This window comes from Phyllobates terribilis, unplaced genomic scaffold (genome assembly GCF_046119375.1).
Source record: "Phyllobates terribilis strain yellow unplaced genomic scaffold, ASM4611937v1 Scaffold_1__5_contigs__length_1240528914, whole genome shotgun sequence".
Classification (NCBI taxonomy): Eukaryota; Metazoa; Chordata; class Amphibia; order Anura; family Dendrobatidae; genus Phyllobates; species Phyllobates terribilis.
In genome coordinates, this window is record NW_027362761.1 from 224,824,202 (window position 1) to 224,847,718 (window position 23,517).

Here is a 23,517-nt window from a genome sequence, read left to right on the forward strand (position 1 = left end):
CCCTCTGGGGCTGCTCCTCCTGCAGCTGTGCAAGGCCACCTGCTTCTTCTTCGGACGGGCCGGCGCTGCGACTATAATCTTGTTGGTGAGCTGTCCCGACTGCTTCACAGCTAGCAGACACAGCCCTGTGCACGGTCGTGAATGGTAAAGTGACATCATGCAGTGCACCTTGCACTGTCATCTTCCCACCATAGAGGAGCTGGATGGGAGACAAGCTAGGCTAAGGTGAGAAACGTGTGTTGCTTCCCCATGTAAGAATATGATTAGTATATGATGGTGTATATCTATGTATACATGTATATTTATGTCTGTTTATATGTATTTTTGTGTTAGTTTTCAAATATGTATATGCCTGTATGTGTACTGTATGTGTCTTTGAAAATGTCTGTATATATCTTTGTGTGTGTGCGCATTTTTTTGTGACCCATATGTGTGCATGTCTCAGTGTGTGATGATGTGTGTGCGCGTGACTGCATGTGTGTTTGACTGCGTGTACATGACTGCATGTGTGAGTGTGACTGCATGTGTGCGACTGCGTGTGTGACCGCGTGTGTGTGTGCTTGACTGCGTGGGTGTGTGACTCCATGGGTGTATGACTGTATGTGTGTACGTGATTGCGTGTTCATGCGTGCGTAAATGTGTGTGCATGTGACGCGCCCCTGGGCCTGAGTCGCGCAGCGTTGCGCACGCGGGAGCCTACCCGGAGCCGGATCGGATAGGGGTAGTAGTCTCGTGGCGATGACCCGGTCCTTGCCCAGGGAGTCAGACTAAGTGGCGGTATATTAGCAGTAGATGTAGGACGACTACGCCACCCGTTGAATGCAGCTATGGAGCTGCCACTGCAGGGCAGACCACTGAGGCCGGTGGAAGGATGGTGCAGCGTGGATGGTGTAACCCCCAACGGGAGGGGTATGGCCTCAGGGCAGCCGACATGGATGATGGGGGTAGCAGGAACCACTCAGAGACGATGCGGTGTAGTTCAAGGTCTTTACTGGTGACAAAGATAGACCCTCCCGGAGTACTGGCTAGCGGTCGGGGCCTGGTCAGTCCTTGAGCAGATGGGATCCCCCTTGGCCAGGCGGAGTTGTAGGCCCCCCAACTAATTGTAATCTTCTGGCTTCCTTGCTAGAGGCGGGTAAAGGTAGCCCACGTCCCTGAGTGTACCGTGTGGTGCTCACCCGTATGGCCGGTGACTCGGGGCCTTCTAGTGGCTTCCGCTCCACGACGGCGGTGCTGGTCCCACGCGTGTGACCGTGCCTTCGGGTTTCTTGGCCAGAGGACCTGAAATCCCCTGCCGGTCGGTTTCTGCTGCTGGGTCAGGGTTAATCCCCACAGCCTCGGACTCCGGGTCCGGTGGTAACTCTTCAATCAGGTCGAGCTCTTCAGCTGCCAGCCCCTGATTCCTTTTAGCACTGCTCCCACTGAGCTCCTGATCTTTCTTTCCTAAGCTGCTCCTCTTCTTCTCTCTAACCCTGCCTCAGCCCCAGTTTTATATAGGGGAAGTCCTTCCCCTCCCAGGACCGGGCAGGAGGTGTGGCATGAATAGGATTCCTGACCAAGAGACCTCCCACCTGCTCTCAGACATAACATTGCTATTACTGTGGAGACCAGACCCCTGGGGTGCCACATTCCCCCCCTAGTGAAAGTTAGTACTCCGGGACTAAACATACTTTTGTAAACATAACAAGGTGCAAACAATAACATTCTAATAGAGACAACACATAAGGTGGTCACGGCGTGTCCGCAACCGGGTGTAACTTTTGAGGAAAACAAGGGTGTCCATTTCACCAACACAGGGAGACGTAACCAGGTAGGGGTCTGTCCTGCCCCGAGTCCTTAACAGTCTTTCAGTCCGTCCTGGGTTACGCTCCAACTATATGCACAAAGGATTCCCGGTAAATCCACCAAAGACTCCTATAAATAACTAGAAACACATAATTATACACAAGCAACAATAAACAGGTAAACATTAATAAAATAGCTTGAACATTTAGATCCTCCACCGTATGGGCAGCTGGCCTCTAGTGACCCTAGTGGACCTACGGAGCTGGTTGATTGGTCCTGAGCTACAGGGTATAGGAGCTGTCAAGGGTAAACTGGGCAGCCGTCTACGGACTCTTTGGCTCACTAGGGGTATGGCAGGCTCACTATAAGCAGAGGGTTGATTTTCCTGGTCTGCTTGTGTGGGGCCTTCTGCCTCCTGGACCGGCTGTTCTTCCAGTTCTACCTGTGTCTCCGTAGGCACTTGGGATGCTGGTTGGAGGAACGTGAGGACGGGTACCACAACAGCACCATTGACTTGAGTCCAAGACCGAGGGAAGTCTCCGAGCACAGTACTAACCATATCTTCCCTTTCCTCTACGGGTCGAGGGTCCTCTTGTTCCTCTTCAGGGTTCCGTAGCTGTTCGGGACACTTCTTTAGGTGATCCCGGGATACAATGGCTGTGGTTTCCCCTCCGTCTTTACTGATTGTACAGATCTTTGGGTTGTCATGGCTTGAGGGCAGTACGGTGTACGGGTCCTTCTCCCATTGGTCGTCCAACTTGTGGAGCCGTCTTTTCCTCTTCAAGACCTGCTCTCCGGGCACCAGGGGAACAGCGGGAGCATACTGGTTGTAAGTTTTCTCTTGTCTTTCCCTAGCTTGACAGAGACTACGCTCCATGCTCTCCTGTACTTTTCGGTATTGCTGCTGCCTCTCTGTGTCCCAGTTGGCTTCTGGTGAAGTGTCCTCGGGTGTCAGGACTCCCATCTCCAGATCAACAGGAAGCTTACCAGGTCTTGCCCTCATTAGGTAAGCCGGGGTACAGTTGGTGGAACCTACAGGGATGTGGTTGTATAGGTCCACCAGGTCGGGCAGCTTCTCAGGCCACAGACTGCGTTCCTCCAGGGGCAATGTTTTCAGGAGATCTATCACCACCTGGTTCATTTTCTCACAAAGTCCATTAGTTTGCGGGTGATAGGGTGTTGTTCTTATCTTCCGGCATCCATACAGGGTGCAGAACTCCTGGAAGACCTCCGCTTCAAAGGCAGGCCCCTGGTCCGTCAGCACCTGCTCCGGGTATCCATGCGGACGGCAGAAGTGCTGCTGGAAGGCTCTAGCTGCTGTGTGAGCCGTTAAGTCCTTGACGGGGACGACAACCAAGAACCGGGAGTAGTGATCCACGATGGTTAACGCGTAGACGTAGCCACTTCTGCTTGGGGTCAGCTTTACATGATGCAAGGCTACCAGTTCCAACGGCTGTCTGGTGATGATGGACCGCAGGGGAGTCTTCTGGCTGGCACGGTCCCTCCTTCTTAAGTTGCATGGGCCACAGTCTCTGCACCACCTCTCGATGGTTCCTCTCATGCCTACCCAATGGAACCGCCCGCGCAGCAGGAACTCCAGCTTCTTCCATCCGAAATGCCCAGCTCCGTCGTGGTATGCCTCCATCACCATAGCTGCGTCTCTTCTTGGCACCACTACTTGCCAGATTAGTTCATGCGTCCGGGAGTTAACCATTCTGCGGCACAACTTTCCCTTGTAAAGGAACAGTCGACTCTTCTCAGCCCACAGTTGCTTGGCTTCCTCCGGAGCGTCTGGGTCAAGGCGTGCATCTGGCCGAGTCAGCATCTCCTTTACCAGACGGACGGCAGGGTCACTGTCTTGCGTCTCCACCCAGTTGTAATGAGGTAAGGGGTTGAACGTAGCGGTTTGCTTACTTCTTACACGGTGGGAATACTGGATAGTCCCATGACGGTGGAACGCGGGGAGCTCAACTTCTTCCAGTTCCTCTGAATCTTCCTCTACGTCCGGTAGGTTTGGCATCCTGGACAGGGCGTCTGCGTTGGTATTGGAGCGTCCTGCCCGGTATTTGATTGTAAACTCATAGTTGGACAAGCGGGCCATCCATCTCTGCTCTAGGGCACCGAGTCTTGCAGTGTCCAGGTGTGTCAACGGGTTGTTATCCGTGTACACGGTGAACCGGGAAGAAGCAAGGTAGTGCTTAAAGTGTTCGGTGACTGCCCACACCACTGCCAGGAACTCTAGCTTAAATGAGCTGTAATTCTCAGGGTTTCTTTCGGTGGGTCGCAGTTTTCGGCTGGCGTAAGCAATTACCCGTTCTTTCCCCTGCTGGATCTGGGATAGTACGGCTCCTAACCCGATGTTACTGGCGTCGGTGTAGAGGATAAAGGGCTGGCTATAATCAGGGTACACCAGGATTTCATCCCCCGTGAGGGCCATCTTCAGCTGGCGGAAGGACTCTTCTTCCAACTTCTCCCATCTGAAGGGCGGCTTCTGGTTCTTGGACTTCCTGGACTGGCCTATCAGGAGGTCCTGCATAGGAGCTGCCTTTTTGGTGAAACCGGGAATGAACCTTCGGTAGTAGCCTACCAACCCGAGGAACTGCCTCACTTCCTTTACGCTGGAGGGGCTTGGCCATTCCTTAATTGCGGTGATCTTATCAGGGTCAGGAGCCACTCCGTCAGCACTCACCACGTGTCCCAGGTACTGCACCTTTGGCTTCAGGAGGTGACACTTGGAAGGTTTCACCTTTAGGCCGTAACTTGCCAGAGCTTCAAACACTTCCGCCAGGTGCTTCAGGTGGTCCTCGTAGGTCTTGGAGTAGACGATGACATCGTCCAGGTATAACAGGACCGTCTCAAAGTTCCGGTGTCCCAGACAGCACTCCATCAATCGCTGGAAGGTTCCTGGTGCATTGCAGAGTCCAAACGGCATGCAGGTAAACTCGCTAAGTCCCATCGGGGTGGTGAATGCGGTCTTCTCCCGATCCGCCTCTGCTACAGGAACCTGCCAGTACCCGCTAGTGAGATCCAAGGTGGAGAAGAAGTTAGCAGATTTTAAAGCAGCCAAAGACTCCTCTATTCTTGGTAAGGGGTACGCATCTTTGTGTGTGATACGGTTAATTTTCCGGTAATCTACACACATTCTCATGGTGTTGTCTTTCTTTTTGACCAAGACTAGTGGAGCTGCCCAGGGGCTACAGCTATCCCTGATTACCCCAGCCTCCTTCATGTCTCTAAGCATCCCCTTGGCGTGTTGGTAGTGTGCAGGGGGTACGGGCCGATACCTCACTTTTATGGGAGGATGGTCTCCCGTGGGGATGTGGTGTTCTACCCCCTTGACTCGCCCGAAGTCTAACGGGTGTTTACTAAACACTCTCTCGTACTCTTGAACCACCCGGTAGACTCCCTGTTTCTGGTGGGAGGGAGTGGAGTCAGTACCCAAATGTAGTTGCTGACACCAATCCTCCATTATTTTCTCAGAGCCGTTACCTTCCTCCGGATGAGATGGAGGCAAGGGTTCCACAGACTGTATAGAATTTTGGTTGATAGTATATAATTTGGCTAGCGTAGCATACCGGGGCAGGTATACTTCCCTTTTCCCAATATTTATTATGCGAACGGGTACCCTCCCATGGCGTACATCAACTACCCCCCGGGCTGTCAAAATGGTGGGCCTACTGTCTGAGTAGACTGGCTCTACCATGGCCTGGTAATCTCTACCTCTCAGACCAATAGCTGCCCGGCACCAAATCATCATTTCACTTTTCGGGGGAATGGCAATAGGGAAAGGGTCACACATTCTTACGCTACCAATCTCACCGCCGGAGAGTTCCACTTGTTGCTGTCGCATCAGTGCCCGGATCTCTTTCTGGAGCACTCGCTGCTGGCCGGAGCTGGCGTTCTTGGCAACCTGCTGTAAAATGAAAATCACCTCTGCAAGACAATTTTCAATCACATTAGTTCCTAGAGTTATCTTTGGGTGACTCTCGCGCTTGTCAATGTCCACAATGATCAGTCCCTGTGCTGCCAGTTCGACTCTACCGATTTTAATGGTCATCTCTTTAAATCCGATCTGCGGCATGGGTTGACCATTGCTGGCAATGATACTCAAGTCGTCGTCAGGGTAGCGGGTTATATCCGAGTCATTCCAGTACTGCTTGAAGAGCACGTACGGGATGGTGGTGACCTGTGACCCGGTGTCCAGTAGGGCACTCATAGGAATGCCATCCAGTACCACAGGCAAGACTGGACGTCCTCCCACATATTTGTCGCGCCAGTTCGATGGGCCTGGTGATCTTTTTCCTGGGGGTTGGCCCTCTACCCCAGGTTGTGCCAGTTTAAAGGACAGTACCTTGCCATATGTCCGGGTTGATTGCAGCGGCGGCAGATGGGTTGTCCGTCCTCGTTGTATCGGTCGCTGGGTCTTCCTCTGGCCGGTGGGGTCCTCCTTGGTCGACGCCACGGGATGTCCTCCGGTCCGGATGCCAGCTGGATCTTCCCTGGAGTGGAAACCTGTAAAGACTGCACAGTTCGGGTTAGCGCAGCAACGCTTTTAGCTAGCTCTTGGACCTGATGGTGCAGGTCTGGAGCCGGGTCATTGTTCAAAGCCTGCGCATCAGCCCCCACAGGCCCTGCCGACAAGGGCGCCGCCTCCTGGTGATAAGTGATAGCTGGGCACCTGTGGGTCACAACGCCACCCGGTGCCGGTTCTCGGAGCACCCGGATGGCTCTGTCCTTGAACTGTGCAAAGTCCAGATGAGGATCCTGTAAGGCTATGGCCCGCAACTGGGTTCGGTGGACATTGCAATATAGTCCCTCTATAAATTGTTCGGTCAACAGCCTGTCCTCGTTTCCCACGCTGTCGGGGTCGGTCTGCTTAATGGCTCTCAGGGCCTCTTGTAGGTTTAGTGCATAGTCCCTTATACTCTCATGTGCTCGCTGCTTGCACCCATAGAATTTAAGCTTAATCTCGGCTGAGGTGCGGGTATCAAAGGTGTCCCTCAGCCGGGTTAGTATCCCCGCGACTGTCCTCCTCCCAGGTGGCCAGGACTTTACCTCCCTTTGGGCTGCCCCGGTTAGTTGGGCCACCAGGATGCTCACTTTTTGCTCTTCTGTGAGGGGGTACACCTGGAAGAGGCTATCCAGCTTTTCTCTAAAGTCATTCAGGGTATGTGACTCCCCTGAGTATTGGGGTAGCCAGGCTGCTCCCGGGATATAGGGCATGGTAAAAGGCATGACTGCAGCAGCGCTGGCGCTGGCGGGGGTTGAGGCAGTGAAGCTCTCCTCCGTATCCGACATCTTCCTCCCCCCTAGTGGACCGTGGCCTACCTTGCGATGATCCTCTTCCGTAGGCCGCGGCTCCGCAGTGGATCGTCAGGGTTGAGGACCTTCCGTCGCGCTCCTGTGACGTCAGCGTCTGCTGGGCTCCTTCCAGGACCTTACGCGACGTCTGGACGTGAGGCGGGGCTTCAGTTCTCGCGCGCTTTTGGAGTCCACACCCCTCTTCTTCCCGCGCGGCGTCTTCAAGATGGGGTCCAACGGCGGGAAAACTCCACGGAAGGCGGGAAGAAGGCTGAAAATGGCGCCGGATGGCGGGAATCTTCACCGATGGCGGGAAGAAGGCTGAAGATGGCGCCGGATGGCGGGAATCTTCGCCACAGGTAAGTTTAAAAGTCTCTTTTTTCAGGCACGCAGTACCCGGTGGTTGCGGGCACGGTATCCTGCCGACTACGCCAAAAAGCTGACGCGCCCCTGGGCCTGAGTCGCGCAGCGTTGCGCACGCGGGAGCCTACCCGGAGCCGGATCGGATAGGGGTAGTAGTCTCGTGGCGATGACCCGGTCCGTGCCCAGGGAGTCAGACTAAGTGGCGGTATATTAGCAGTAGATGTAGGACGACTACGCCACCCGTTGAATGCAGCTATGGAGCTGCCACTGCAGGGCAGACTGCTGAGGCCGGTGGAAGGATGGTGCAGCGTGGATGGTGTAACCCCCAACGGGAGGGGTATGGCCTCAGGGCAGCCGACGTGGATGATGGGGGTAGCAGGAACCACTCAGAGACGATGCGGTGTAGTTCAGGGTCTTTACTGGTGACAAAGATAGCCCCTGCCGGATTACTGGCTAGCGGTCGGGGCCTGGTCAGTCCTTGAGCAGATGGGATCCCCCTTGGCCAGGCGGAGTTGTAGGCCTCCCCAACTAATTGTACTCTTCTGGCTTCCTTGCTAGAGGCGGGTAAAGGTAGCCCACGTCCCTGAGTGTACCGTGTGGTGCTCACCCGTATGGCCGGTGACTCGGGGCCTTTTAGTGGCTTCCGCTCCACGACGGCGGTGCTGGTCCCACGCGTGTGACCGTGCCTTCGGGTTTCTTGGCCAGAGGACCTGAAATCCCCTGCCGGTCGGTTTCTGCTGCTGGGTCAGGGTTAATCCCCACAGCCTCGGACTCCGGGTCCGGTGGTAACTCTTCAATCAGGGCGAGCTCTTCAGCTGCCAGCCCCTGATTCCTTTTAGCACTGCTCCCACTGAGCTCCTGATCTTTCTTTCCTAAGCTGCTCCTCTTCTTCTCTCTAACCCTGCCTCAGCCCCAGTTTTATATAGGGGAAGTCCTTCCCCTCCCAGGACCGGGCAGGAGGTGTGGCATGAATAGGATTCCTGACCAAGAGACCTCCCACCTGCTCTCAGACATAACATTGCTATTACTGTGGAGACCAGACCCCTGGGGTGCCACACATGCATGACTTTGTGTGACTGCATGTGTTTGAACGTGGGTGACTGTATGTGCATGTGTATTACTGCATGTTGTGTGTGCATGACTGTGTATGTGTGCGTGACTGCATATGTGCGTGCGTGTGTGTGCGCGTGTCTACATATTTGATCCAGAGCCACTCATCCCAGGCCTGATGTTCATGCTGCTTTTAAATTACTATCTAGCTACTCTTAGGTTTCGGCTCATTCGGCAGTGCTTGAGGTATACATGCAATTTCTTAAACAATGTCCAAGCAAAGTTGGTATATGGGTATAGGAGGCGCTGTGGGCTCGTCACTACTAATGGCGAGGAAGACAGCCGCAGCTGTTGAAACGCGTCGGACTGACCCTTAACCCAGTGAAGGAGGCGCCCACAGGCCTCCGTACTTTGTGCACGCTGCACACCACTTGACTGCACATCACGCTACCCCTCTCTCGCTCGCTTTCCTTGGAGACGCGCACCCTCGCACGCGCTCTCCACATACACTCCTTCTCCCCCTCCTACCCGGAAGCAGCGAGTACGCGGTAGTCACCGGCCGGGACTCCGCCCTCGCTCCGGACCTTGATCACCACCCCCAGACGGTGAAGCTTTTCTACTGACCGTAAGTAACCACGAGCCTCTACCCTACTAAGTCCCACTGTACCCAGCTGACCTTCTAACGGATTTTCCCTGCTCCCTGCAGTACTTGCCATCTACCACCCCAACTGGGCCCTGCACCAGCCACCCTTCATATTATCGTATTTGGCACCTGCACTCTCTACTCAGCCAGAGCTTCCTGGTGCACCCAACATAGGACAACTATAGCCTCATGCTGTATCCTCTCTCTGGCTACCTCTGATACTACTATAGCCTCCCACTACAGCACCCTGCTGTATCTACAACAAGGAGACTGGAACCAGCATCTACTATTTGACACCCCAATCCCTACTAAACAGGTAACCCCCCTTCTCTGGGTATAATACTGGAGGCTACAACCACCACCCAGTGATACCCTAACAGATATATCCTCTCTCCCCCAGTTGGACCCTGCACCAGCCATCCTTCATATTATCGTATCTGGCACCTGCACTCTCTACTCAGCCAGAGCTTCCTGGTGCACCCAACATAGGACAACTATAGCCTCATGCTGCACCCTCTCTCTGGCTACCTCTGATACTACTATAGCCTCCCACTACAGCACCCTGCTGTATCCACAACAAGGAGACTGGAACCAGCACCTACTATTTGACACCCTAATCTCTACGAAACAGGTAACCCCCATCTCTGAGTATAATACTGGATACTACCCAGTGATACCCTAACAGATATACCCTCTCTCCCCCTCCTCCTTCCGTATAGATTTCTATTCAGCATATAGACACCAGCCTCCTGCTGTATCCCACCTCTGACCTTCTCGTGCTACCTCCACTCTACAAGGGACCAGGATTACTACCTCCAGTTCATCTTAAGACGCCTCTGGAGGCCCCTTGTACCTATCTACAGGTAAAACCAAAACTTTTTGTCTCCAAGGCTTGTACCACGATTATACAAGTTTAGCCCATTTATGATTTATTTCTTATTCCTCCCCCTAACAGATCTAACTCAGATCATCCACCCACAGTCGTGTGGTACATATCCTCTACCACTATCCCAACAGGACTAGGACCGCCATCTCCTAGTCATCAAAATATACTCAGGACACCCCACGCCACCTTCTAGAAGGTAACTGACCTCTTTATCTCGTACCTGTGCCCCTGAGCCTCGCACCCTATTCCATATTAGTCTCTCCCCTTATTCCCCCTTAGTACCCTTCCAGTGAATTCCGTATTATCCATACAGCCTGCTGACTGTCATCCCAGTAGCAGAACGACTGTGGAGAAACAGCTAACCACTACCACAGCCTATTGAGTACCATACCAAGTACAGGTAACTCACGACTCAATCCAGAGTCCAACAGAGACATCTCTATCGAGTTCCACTCCCGCTAATCCATACTCTTTTCTACCCCACTCTAGGCACCCTTCGTCCTCCCTCCTAGGCACCAACACGTACCACCAGTGATCCTCGTACCCCATACGAGGCACCAGTATCAGGTAACCACAACAAAAGGATACCTACTTGTTCCCTACTGCTCATTAGTATACCATATTTATACATTCCTATTTTATTCACCAGGTCTACAAGCCTTTGCCTCCTCATACATCTACTGCAATCGAATATCCACAGACTAAGGGAAAAGGCCTATGTTGATCTTATACCAGTGGACACCATCCCTTTTATTGTTTTTAGAAAAATCTTATAAAATCTTAATATATATATATTTTTACCCATTCTCTTATCCGACTCAGTGACCCCACTGAGTCTGAATCATTTTAATTATGCTTATTTAAGCTTATGTTCGATAAATAAAATTATCTCTTGCACTGTATATATCTCTCGTTCTGTCCTTCTGTTCACTACCACTAGCGCAAATTTACTTCTTTTCAGCTACATCAATGTCCAAGCAAATTTATTCAAACTTCATAAACCGTGCAATAAATACATCATATAACAGCCTTTGGGCTTAAGGAAAACAAAAATAGTCCAAGTACAGTGACACATACATGTTGGTCCAGTTCGCACAGACAGTGTAACATCCAACACAAAAACTCTGGCTGGAGACTAAACACAAGAGGACTTCTCACCTCCACTCTCAGTCACCGAATGAGACAACTGGTCTCCTTTTTATCTGCTGTACCACGCCCCAGGGTCGGAATATATGAGCAGCCAGTCCCAATCATCTCTCTGACTTCTTGTAAACCCGGTCCTATTAATACTCTCAGCACTATACACTGTGTTCCAAATTATTATGCAAATAATATTTTCTCAGATTTTCCCAAATTACCTTTATGAATTGCAGTCATTGTAATTTTCCAGTCAAATAACTATTAGAGTACAATTGAAAGGTTTTTGTACAAACTGCCTATGATAACAGTATATTTTTAAAAAATAAAAAACTCAAACTGCACTCAAAATGCATGTTCCAAATTATTATGCACAGCAGAGTTTTCAACCTTTTCATTTTAATAAAGAACAAAAAAATGGTCATTTTTGAAATTATAAGCATTAGCAGGTTATTACAAACTGAAATCAAACAGTTTTCAACTCAAAACTTTATTCTAGGTGATGTTACATTTGCACATAGCACCCCTTGTTCGAAAGGAGCTTCTGAACTCTCTCGTTCATTGAATTTGTCAGGTTTTGGATGGTTTCTGCTTTAATTGTTTTGAATGAGGACAGAATACCCTCCCAGAGCTGTTGCTTAGATGTGAACTGCCTCTCACCATCATAGACACTCCTTTTGATGATGCTCCAGAGGTTCTCAATGGGGTTGAGGTCAGGGGAGCAAGGGGGCCACACCATAAGTTTGTCCCCTTTTATGCCCATAGCAGCCAGAGATGCAGATGTGTTATGTGCAGCATGAGATGGGGCATTATCATGCATGAATGATCTCGATGGTCCAGATGGATGGAGTGGAGGATGGCTGGTTGATGGACACCCCATGCAAACACGGCTACAGCGCTAACAAGGAGGAGGTGGAGTAATGTTTTGAGCTGGAATCATGGGGAGAGAGATTGTCGGCCCTTTTAGGATCCCTGAAGGGATAAAGATGAACTCCATAATATATGTTGAGCTTCTCAAACAGCACTTCCTTCCATGGTTCAAGAAGAAGAACCGTGCATTCCGCAGCAAGATCACTTTCATGCACGATAATGCCCCGTCTCATGCTGCACATAACACATCTGCATCTCTGGCTGCTATGGGCATAAAAGGGGACAAACTTATGGTGTGGCAGCCATGCTCCCCTGACCTCAACCCCATTGAGAACCTCTGGAGCATCATCAAAAGGAGTGTCTATGATGGCGGGAGGCAGTTCACATCTAAGCAACAGCTCTGGGAGGGTATTCTGTCCTCATGCAAAACAATTAAAGCAGAAACCATCCAAAACCTGACAAATTCAATGGACGAGAGAGTTCAGAAGCTCCTTTCAAACAAGGGGTCCTTTGTGCAAATGTAACATCACCTAGAATAAAGTTTTGAGTTGAAAACTGTTTGATTTCAGTTTGTAATAACCTGCTAATGCTTATAATTTCAAAAATGACCATTTTTTTGTTCTTTATTAAAATGAAAAGGTTGAAAACTCTGCTGTGCATAATAATTTGGAACATGCATTTTGAGTGTAGTTTGAGTTTTTTATTTTTTTAAAAATATACTGTTATCATAGGCAGTTTGTACAAAAACCTTTCAATTGTACTCTAATAGTTAATTGACTGGAAAATTACAATGACTGCAATTCATATAGGTAATTTGGGAAAATCTGAGAAAATATTATTTGCATAATAATTTGGAACACAGTGTATGTGCTAGAGCTTGATTTCATGTTTACATCACTGAGAATAACCACCTCTTTGATACATACAGTGGTGTGAAAAAGTGTTTGCCCCTTCCTGATTTCTTATTCTTTTGCATGTTTATGTTTGTCACACTTAAATGTTTCAGATCACAAAACAAAATTTAAATATTAGACAAAGATAACACAAGTAAACACAAAATGCAGTTTTGAAATGAAGGTTTTTATTATTAATGGAAAAAGAAATCCAAACCTACAGGGATCTGTGTGAAAAAGTGATTATCTCCCTCCCTAAAACATAAATTAACTGTGGTTTATCACATCTTTGGGAAGCTGAGTTCAATTTCCCTAGCAACACACGGGTCTGTTTACTGCCACATCTGTTCTCAATCAAGAAATCACTTAAATAGGACTTGCCTGACAAAGTGAAGTAGACCAAAAGATCCTTAAAAGCTAGACATCATGCTGCGCTGAAAAGAAATTCAGGAACAAATAAGAAACAAAGTAATTGTGATCTGTAAGTCTGGAATAGGTTATAAAGCCATTTCTAACGTTTTGGGACTTCAGCGAACCACAGTGAAAGCCATTATCCACAAATGGCGAAAACATGGAACAGTGGTGAACCTTCTCAGGAGTGGCCGGCCAACCAAAATTACCCCAAGAGCACAGTGACGATTCATCCAAGAGGTCACAAAAGACCCCAAAACAACATCCAAAGAACTGCAGGCCTCACTTGCCTCAGTTAAGGTCAGTGTTCATGACTCCACCAAAAGAAAGAGACTGTTCAAAAATGGCATGCATGGCAGAGTTCCAAGACGATGCTGAGCACAAAGAATATAAAATCTCGTCTCAGTTTTGCCAGAATACATGTTGATGATTGCCAAGGCTTTTGAGAGAATACTCTGTGGACTGATGAGACAAAAGTTGAACTTTTTTGAAGGTGTATGTCCCGTTACATCTGGCGTAGAAGTAACTCAGCATTTCAGAAAAGGAACATCACACCAACAGTAAATTATGGTGGTGGTAGTGTGATGGTCTGGTGCTGTTTTGCTGCTTCAGGATCTGGAAGACTTGCTGTGGTAAATGGAATCATGAATTCTGCTGTCTGCAAAAAAATCCTGAAGGAGAATGTCCGGCCATCTGTTCATGACCTCAAGCTGAAGCGCATTTGGGTTATGTAGCAGGACAATGATCCAAAACACACCAGAAAGTCCACCTATGAATGGTTTAAGAAAAACAAAATTAAGACTTTGGAGTGGCCCAGTTAAAGTCCTGACTTTAATCCAAGTGAGATGCCGTGGCATGACCTTAAAAAGGCTGTTTATGCTTGGAAACCCTGTGGCTGAACTACAACAATTTTGCAAAGATGAGTGGCCAAAATTCCTCCAGAGCGTTGTAAAAGACTCATTGCCAGTTATCGCAAACATTTGATTGCAGTTGTTGCTGCTAAGAATGGCCCAACCAGTTATTAGGTTTAGGGGGCAATCACTTTTTCACACAGGGCCCTGTAGGTTTGGATTTAATGATAAAGACCTTAATTTAAAAACTGCATTTTGTGTTTACTTGTGTTGTCTTTGTCTCATATTTACATTTGTTTTGTGATCTGAAACATTTAAGTGTGACAAACATGCAAAAGAATAAGAAATCAGGGTGGGGGCAAACACTTTTTCACACCACTGTATCTCCCTACAATGATGTGTCTAGCAGCCATCTTACACCAGATATTGATTTTAGTTTATCTTCTTAGACATTTACACTAAGTACAGTATGAGCTCAGGGGGCTAATTCCACTAAAAAAGACCCTATATCTGAAAACTGACTCTAGTGACCATGGGCTCTGCACATGCTACATCTGACAAATAAGGAACACTAACAGGCATTAAAGGAAAGAACTAAACCTTTGACCTTCAACCACCATTCAGAGGTGCTTGAAAATTTGAACTCAATACACTAAAGGATCCAATGAATGAACTTCTGTTGATGACACAGAAACCATGTGAGGCTATGTGCCCACGATGCAGAAATGCTCTGGATTTTTTCCTGAGCGTTTGTGCATCTTCCTGGTAGAAAAAACGGATGCGGATTGTACATGCGGATTGTACATGCGTTTTTCCTGCCAGGGACATGCGGATGTGAAGCGTTCTTCACTTGCATTTCCGCATGCGGGTTGACAAGTGCTTTCCAAACGATTTTAGCATCACTTGGAAAGTGCTTGTCAACTTGGTCACACTATATAAATCCATGCAAACGGCATGGATTTATATACTGTGACCGAAAGAATGGTAAAAAATAAAAAAATAAATATATACTTACCCTCTGATGGCCCCCGGTGTCCTGCTTCACTCCGTTCTCCCTTGCCGGCAGCGGTACACTGAAAGACCTGCCGACTAGTGTTGAGCCACCCCCGTAGTGTTCGAGTTCGGTTCGGTTCGTTGAACACCCGTGTGTTCGCCGAACTGTTCGTCGAACTGTTCGTCGAACACCTTCGAACACCGTTAAAACCAATGGCAGGCAAACAAAAACACATAGAAACACATAGAAAACACCTTCAAAGGTGTCCAAAAGCTGACAAACTGCTCAGAAGACACAACTAACACATGGAAAAGTGACAAGTACATATAGTCATGCGAAAAGAAAAGAGGTGGAGGAGTAAAAGGAGGGGGAGACACAGATATAGGCATGTCATGCCCTTCTAAAATCCAAAAAGTGAGAAGCCGACACGTTCAGTCCGCTCCTGCCCGTGCCACCTCCGTGTCGCCGGGTTTGTGCCAGAGCCGCGGTGAACCCTGACGGCCAGCCCCCCTCTCCCAATACTGGTGCCTGTCCGCTGGTGGGTCGAGCGAGCCCCCCTATGGTGGAGGCAGCTCTAAGCTTTTTAATTTAAATTGTCTCTCTAATTTGAATGAATACACTTTAAATCCATTTACAAGGATCTATTGGAGGGCAAGTCTCATGCCAGCAGCCGCGTAATTCCAGCTCCAGTAGCGTCCACTAAAGCTGCTGCAGTTAAAAAGCTTTTATAAGGATCGAGCTCGGCTGTCCACCGCAAGGCATCCTACTGCCAGTCCCAGCCCCTATGCCTTGGGGTGCCTCCTGATGCTCTTCACTGAGTATCCCGTGGTCCCGAAGCATTTCCTTTGAAAAAATTAAGTGTCCAAACTACAGGTGGTGTAGCTTGCTTAACAGCCAGGATAATCCGCTGACTAGCAGACACTGCTACTAGGCACAAAGTATTTCCTGGGCTAGATACAGTTAAAAATTTGTAATTAGATACTCTCGTTGGATGCTGAGAAAGCATTCCATAGAGTCTCCTGGCACGCCATATATGATTCTCTTAAAAAGCTTGGGGTAGGGGTCTAGGGGACCCTTTTATAGCCAAAATCACGGCCCTGTATCACAATACGTCACCTAGGCTGAAGATAAATGGAACTGTAGCACCCTGAGGGCTCGGTTGCTACAGAGGTATTGCACCTCACCCAGAGGTGTGATATCTCACTCTCAGGTAAGGATGGAGTGTGGATCAGGACCCGACACCTGCATGCATTACACCACATTGCCGTGGGGCAGGGCGACCAATATGCCTCTGAGATGGGCACGACAGTCCCTGTCCCTGGCTGGAGTGGGGGGAGGGAACACTGAGGAAGGGGAACCCTGTAGTGCAGGAGCAGGGAGGAAGCAGTTCCTGGGTGCATTGAGAAGGGAGTATAAAAGGTGGGCACCATCTTAGTTCAGTGCAGAGAAGTCTGAGCAGAAGTGGCAGGGAGCAGGGGCTCTGCATGAGCTCTGCTCCGGAGGCGGGCCTAGTAACAGAGGCCCAGGCCTGGAAGAGGGAGAAGGAAGGAAGAGGAGCGGAGAAGGCTCCAGGAACGAGGAATGAAGGGATCCCAGGGTGCGGACGGGCGAGTCGTGACCGCACGCCCGAATCCACCTGCGTGGAGGGGTCAGGCCAAAGGGGGAGACCGGTCCCCGAAACTAGTGGAGGCAGGAAACGACCCTCAGCTAGAAACCGGAGGCTGTGACATTTTATGTGGCGCAGCCCCTCGCTACACCCGCTAGGAAGGCACCGCATAGGGTCAGGGAAACTGGCGCCAAGTTTACCAAGAGGAGGCCCGAGGCAGCCGGACAGAAGGGTTGGTAAGAAAGGCCAGACAAAGGACACACAAAGGGGGTCCTGTGAAGCGCTCCAAAGTTATCTGGGAGTTGTCTGAGCCCCTCACCTGGTGAGCACAGTACGACGTGGGCAGCCGTTACCTGCAGACGTGGTCTGGATAATAAGAACTGTGAGTAAAGGCCCTGGACTGCATCACTGACTCCGTGTCGTTACTGCTGCTGCCCTGCACCATCACCCCCATCCTCCGCATGCACTGCCCTGAGGCTATACTCCTCCTGTGGGGAGTTATGCTACGCTCTGCTGCACCCACAACACCAGCCTCAGCGGTCTGCCCTGCAGCGGCGGTTCACTCTGACCGCAATCCACGGGTGGCGTAGTCGGACATTTAAACATCAAAACCACATAAATAGTTCCGCCACTGGTTTGACCACCTTGAGCCACGGAACCGGGTCGCCGCCACGAAGACTACAACCACCAGCATCCACCAAAAAGGGTCCGGCTCCGGGTGTCCCAAGGCCCAGGGGGTGCATCAGAACATTTTCATCACCTTTCACAATCACCAATGGGACAAGGCAGGGATGTCCTCTGTCCCCTCTCTTATACATCCTAGTGACGGAGCACCTGCTCTCATCAATTCGCCATAACCCCAATATTAGGTGGATTGAGGTGGGAGGCACCGAGTACAAGTGCTCTCTATTTGCTGATGATGTCCTAGTATATATCACTCAATCACATATATCCATCCATGCTGTTATGGCTGAAATAGATCACTTTGTTACATGGTCAAATTTTAAAATCAATGCAGCGAAGTCTGAGGCCCTCGATGTCTCCCTCCCCAAATCCATATAGGATTCCATCCAGTCCAACTTTCCCTTTGCCTGGCCCTCACAGTGTATCAAATACTTAGGAATTCCTATTCATAGAGACCTCTCCCATCTATGTTATCTTAATTTTGGGCCCTTTATTGAACAACTCCATACAGACCACGGTTGGCAAGTTAGAACTGTAAGATTCACTACGTGAACCACTGGTGTTTTGTGGAAAAGCACATGTACACTGTGTTCCAAATTATTATGCAAAAAGTGTTTAGGAGTGATAAGGGAAGAATTTGTTTGTTTGTCAGTTAAACTCATTGATGGTGATGTGTGTCAGGGCTCTTTATATCACTGTAAGCAATTGCAGACACCTGTGCTAATTAGTTTGGCAGGTGTGTCCAATGAAAGGCAAGACTACTTAAGAAGGCTGTCTCACATTATTAAGCAGCCTACATTTTCTGCCAAAATGGGAAAGAAAAAGGATGTGTCGGCTGCTGAGAAGCAACAAATTGTGGAGTGTTTAGGTCAAGGCATGACTACAATCAACATTGTGCGATGATCAGGATGAAGTGTCTTGGCAATCAAGAAGTATGTAGCTGATTCACAGTACACACGTGTGCGTGCTGATAAGGGCAAATTGAGGACTCTTTCCTACAGGCAATTACGTCAGGTTAAAAGAGCAGCGGCAAAAAAGCCTTGTCATAGCAGCAGACAAGTTTTTGAAGCTGCTGGTGCCTCCAACGTCCCCCGAACAACAAGATGCAGGGTCCTTCAGAGGTTTGCAGCTGTGCATACGCCATCCTGTCGACCTCCTCTATCCACTTCACACAAGCAGAAATGGCTCCAGTGGGCCAAACATTACATGAAGACTGATTTCAAAACTGTTTTGTTCACGGATGAGTGCCGTGCAGCGCTCGATGGTCCAGATGGATGGAGTGGAGGATGGCTGGTTGATGGACACCCCACGCAAACACGGCTACAGCGCCAACAAGGAGGAGGTGGAGTAAGGTTTTGGGCTGGAATCATGGGGAGAGAGATTGTCGGCCCCTTTAGGATCCCTGAAGGCGCTAAAGATGAACTCCATAATGTATGTGGATTTTCTCAAACAGCACTTCCTGCCATGGTTCAAGAAGAAGAACCGTGTATTTCACAGCAAGATCATTTTTTTGCATGATAATGCACCATCTCATGCTGCACATAAAACATCTGCATCTCTGACTGATATGGGCATAAAAGGGGACAAACTTATGGTGTGACCCCCATGCTCCCCTGACCTCTACCCCATTCAGAACCTTTGGAGCATCATCAAAAGGAGTGTCTATGATGGCGGGAGGCAGTTCACATCTAAGCAACAGCTCTGGGAGGGTATTCTGTCCTCATGCAAAACAATTGAAGCAGAAACCATCCAAAACCTGACAAATTCAATGGACGAGAGAGTTCAGAAGCTCCTTTCGAACAAGGGGTCCTATGTGAAAATGTAACATCACCTAGAATAAAGTTTTGAGTTGAAAACTGTTTGATTTCAGTTTCTAATAACCTGCTAATGCTTATAATTTCAAAAATGACCATTTTTTTGGTCTTTATTAAAATGAAAAGGTTGATCGAAAAGTTTGGGGGATCTAAGAGTGTGGCAACCCAGTAGTCATGATTACTTCGAATTCTGACAATATGAGGGTCATGTTGCAAGTAGTGCAGCAAGAAGGCACTTATGTGTCTTGCGCATCTCGGAGCCCCAAAATTATTTTCCGGGCTAGATGCAGCTAAAAATTATTATTAATTTTAAATCTGGTGGAGCTTAGTATAGATGGCCTAATAGGATCAGTGCTGCACACTGCTACAAAGCCCAAATTATTTTCCAGTCAAGATACAGATAAACATGATTAGCAATTTTAAATCTGGTGGAGCTTATTATAGATGGCCTAATAGAATCAGTGCTGCACACTGCTACAAAGCCCAAATTATTTTCCAGCCAAGATACAGATAAACATGATTAGTAATTTGAAAGCTTAAAACAGTTGGTAGGGTGATTTTAACCAATCATCAAGCTTTTACTCTCCCCAGGATGACACAGGGGTAGAAAAGTCGTTTCGGATCCATGATTTGTTCATCTTTATGAACGTGAGTCTGTCTACATTATCAGTGGAGAGCCGCGTGCGCTTATCTGTCAGCACACCACCAGCAGCGCTGAACACACGTTCAGACAGAACGCTGGCTGCGGGGCATGACAAGATCTCCAAGGCGTAAGTGGCTAGCTCCGGCCATTTATCCAGATTGGAAGCCCAAAAAGAGCAAGGGTCCAGTGACACAGTCATGGCTTCAATGTTTACTTGGAGATACTCCTGTACCATCGTCTCTAGGCGTTGACTATGTGTCAGACTTCTTGTCTCCTGTGGCCTTGCAAAGGATGGGCTAAAAAAGTGGTGAAATGATTCCGCAAAATTGATGTTACCAGCAGATACTGTGGTTCTGTTACGGTTTGAGTGCTGAACACTTGAAGGTCCCACGGTTGGCAAGTTGGAACTGTGAGATTCACTACGTGCACCACTGGTGTTTTGTGGAAAAGCACATGTAAAATTTTGCAACAGTCTCTGCTGATACTCCTGCATGCGTGCATCCCTTTCTATGGCAGGAATAATTTCTGCAAATTTACTTTTGTACCGGGGATCTAACAGTGTGGCAACCCAGTAGTCAGGATTATTTCTAATTCTCACAATTCGAGGGTCATGTTGCAGGTAGTGCAGCAAGAAGGCACTCATGTGTGTTGCGCATCCAGGAGCACCAAGTCCCTGTTGTGTTGGTGGCGAGGTAACAATCATGCTTCCTTCCTCTGTCCTCTCCCCCCAACCTCGCACAACAGAAATGTGATCAAGGTCTCCCTCATCTGATGAGTCTTCCATCAGTTCGTCCTCCACTTCTTCCTGGGCTCCTGCACCTTCCTCACTAGTTTGGCTGCTACCATGCGCCCTGGTAAAACCATCTCCCCCACCCTCACATGCCTGCCGCCTTGGTGCTGCCGACCGTCTGGACCTTGCAGATGTTAGCCCTTCTGCATACAACTCCTCCTCCTCTACTTCCTCCACCTCCTCTTGTGCCACCACCTGACTCCGAATTCTGTTTAACATGTGCTCCAGCATGTAAATCACCGGAATAGTCATGCTGATAATGGCATCGTCAGCACTAAACATCTTCGTCGCCATTTCAAAACTGTGCAGAAGGGTGCATAGGTCCCTGATCTGAGACCACTCCTGCAGCGTGATTTGCCCCACCTCTGGATCTCGTTGGCCCAGGCTATACGTCAGAACGTATTGCACCAGGGCTTGTCGGTGCTGCCACAGTCGCTGCAACATGTGCAGAGTTGAATTCCACCGGGTAGGCACATCGCATTTTAGCCGGTGAAGTGGCAGGCCCAACGACTTCTGTAGAGATGTAAGTCACTGAGCTGCGGGATGCGAACGGCCGAAGTGAGCACACAGCGACCGTGCCCTCTGCAGAAGGCCATCTAGTCTGGGATAGTGGGCTAAAAATTGCTGGACAACCAGGTTCAACACGTGAGACATACAAGGCACGTGTGTGAAATTGCCCCGGCGAAGGGCCGCACCCAGGTTTGCAGCATTGTCGCACACGGCCTTCCCTGGTTTCAGGTCCAGTGGAGACAACCATTCATGAAATTGGTTCTCCAGAGCTGACCACAACTCCTCAGCTGTGTGACTCACATTTCCCAGACATTTCAAAGTAAAAACCGCCTGATGACGTTGAGCCCTACTGCCAGCATAGTAAGGAGGTGTGCAGGATCCCTTCTGCGCAGTTAGAAAGCTTGTGGCATGACCAGACAGGCTTTGGGTGCAGGTGGAAGACCGAGAGGAGGTTGAGGAGGCAGAAGCAGTGGAGGAACTTTGACATAAAGAGGATTGACGCACAACTCGTGGGGACGGCAAGACTTGGACAGCAGCCCCTTGTCCTGCTGTCACGATAGTTACCCAGTGCCCAGTCAGCGACATGTAACGCCCCTGTCCATGCCTACTCGTCCAAGTGTCTGTGGTGAAATGCACCCTGTCACACACAGAGTTTCTCAAAGAAGCGGTGATGTTGTGTGCGACATGCTGGTGGAGAGCAGGCACACCTTTCTTTGAGAAGTAGTGCCGACTGGGCATCTGGTACTGGGGCACTGCGACGGACATAAGGTCTCGAAAATCCTCTGTGTCCACCAGGCGGAAAGGCAGCATTTCTGTAGCCAAGAGCTTGCAGATGGTGAAATTCAACCTCTTAGCTTTCTCATGGCTAGGAGGAAATGGTCTTTTACTTGTCCACATCTGAGCGACCGAGGGCTGGCTATTGTGCTTAGACGGGGTTGATAAGGGTGTCCCCGGCAAACTGCCGGTCTGTGAGGAAGATGCAGGCGGACATGTTAGGTTGCCTTGATCCAAAGGTGGTGCTATCGATGTTGGACAGCGCTCAACACCAGCTGGTGTTACCACCTCCAAAGAAAATGATGACCTGCCAATCACGCTGGCTGTTGCGGGTAAAGAGGTGGCAGGTCTGCGCCCCAAAACAGGTGTGACTGCTGTCCCCCCAGTCACAGAGGATGAAGAGGTCGCGGATGCACAAGATATGGCAGACGGTGGTTGGCCCGGCCGGCTAGTCCGCATTGTAGCACACTGAGCTTCCCACTGCAACTTATGCTTCATGTCCATGTGCCGGTTCATGCATGAAGTACTCAAACTATGTATTTTTTGGCCTCTACTTAGCTTTTGCTGACAAATGTTACAGATAACACGAGTTGGGTCATCTTTATCGATCTGAAAAAATGCCCAGGCTATGCAAGGCTTAGCACCCATGCGACCTGAAGAGCCACCACGACTTGTGGTGAGAGGCAGAGTTGTGTTTGAGGATGCAGTTGTTGACGTGCTTCCAGTACTACGTCTCTGTCCAGGAAGGCGCAACCTGACCTCGTCGTCACTAGCATCTTCCTCCACCTCCTCTGCTGACCTCATCTCTTGGCTGACTGTGGGTTGACAGTAAGTGGGATCTACAACCTCATCATCATCACCCTGTGCGTTATCACACCCGTCGTCCTCAGAGCCAACCTGTTCCTGCCCTGACAAAAAACTAAAGTTGTCGCTCCAATCAGGTATTTGAGTCTCATCATCGTCTTCCTCATTGTCTCCACCAACAGGAGTTACAGTTTGGGAATGAGGGTCTACATTATGGTCAGAACCTTCTGCGTCTGGTCCTGGATCCGACTAATAAAGATTCTGGGCATCAGTGCAGATCATTTCCTCGTCTGGATTCACAGAAGCGCTGGAGTCGACCTCTGATTCCCAGGCTATAGTATGAGTAAACAGCTTTGCAGACTCAACCATCTGTTCTACCTCATACTCAGACGGGCAGCTGGAGATTTGGGAGCTGTGAGGAAGCAAGTGCGATTGGGGTGACACCTTTGAGGACTGGAGTATTTGTGATGTTGAAGTTGATGTGGAGGAGAGCCCACTTAAAGGAGCACTTGATATCCGTTGAAGCACCTGCTGTTTTTGTGCCTCATCTGGAATTTGTAGCGATTGGCGTGGCCGTAAGAAAGGGATCTTATCACATTGTCCGCTAAAAGAAGTAGACATTTTAGTTTGGCTGGAAGATGGTCTTTCTTCTGCAGATGTTACTGTTGCTTTAACACCTACCCCACAAACACAACCTTTTTTCCCCTT

The 23,517-nt window shown here is 49.4% G+C and overlaps 1 long non-coding RNA gene across 1 annotated transcript; it reads left to right on the top strand.

Moving 5' to 3' along the window:
- Positions 1-9,548: 9,548 nt before the first annotated feature.
- LOC141166467 (uncharacterized) lies at positions 9,549-10,806 on the top strand. The gene is made up of 5 exons (XR_012251300.1): positions 9,549-10,005; positions 10,098-10,224; positions 10,308-10,428; positions 10,518-10,595; positions 10,678-10,806. It is a non-coding gene; the product is annotated as an uncharacterized lncRNA (long non-coding RNA).
- The last annotated feature ends 12,711 nt before the right edge of the window (positions 10,807-23,517 follow it).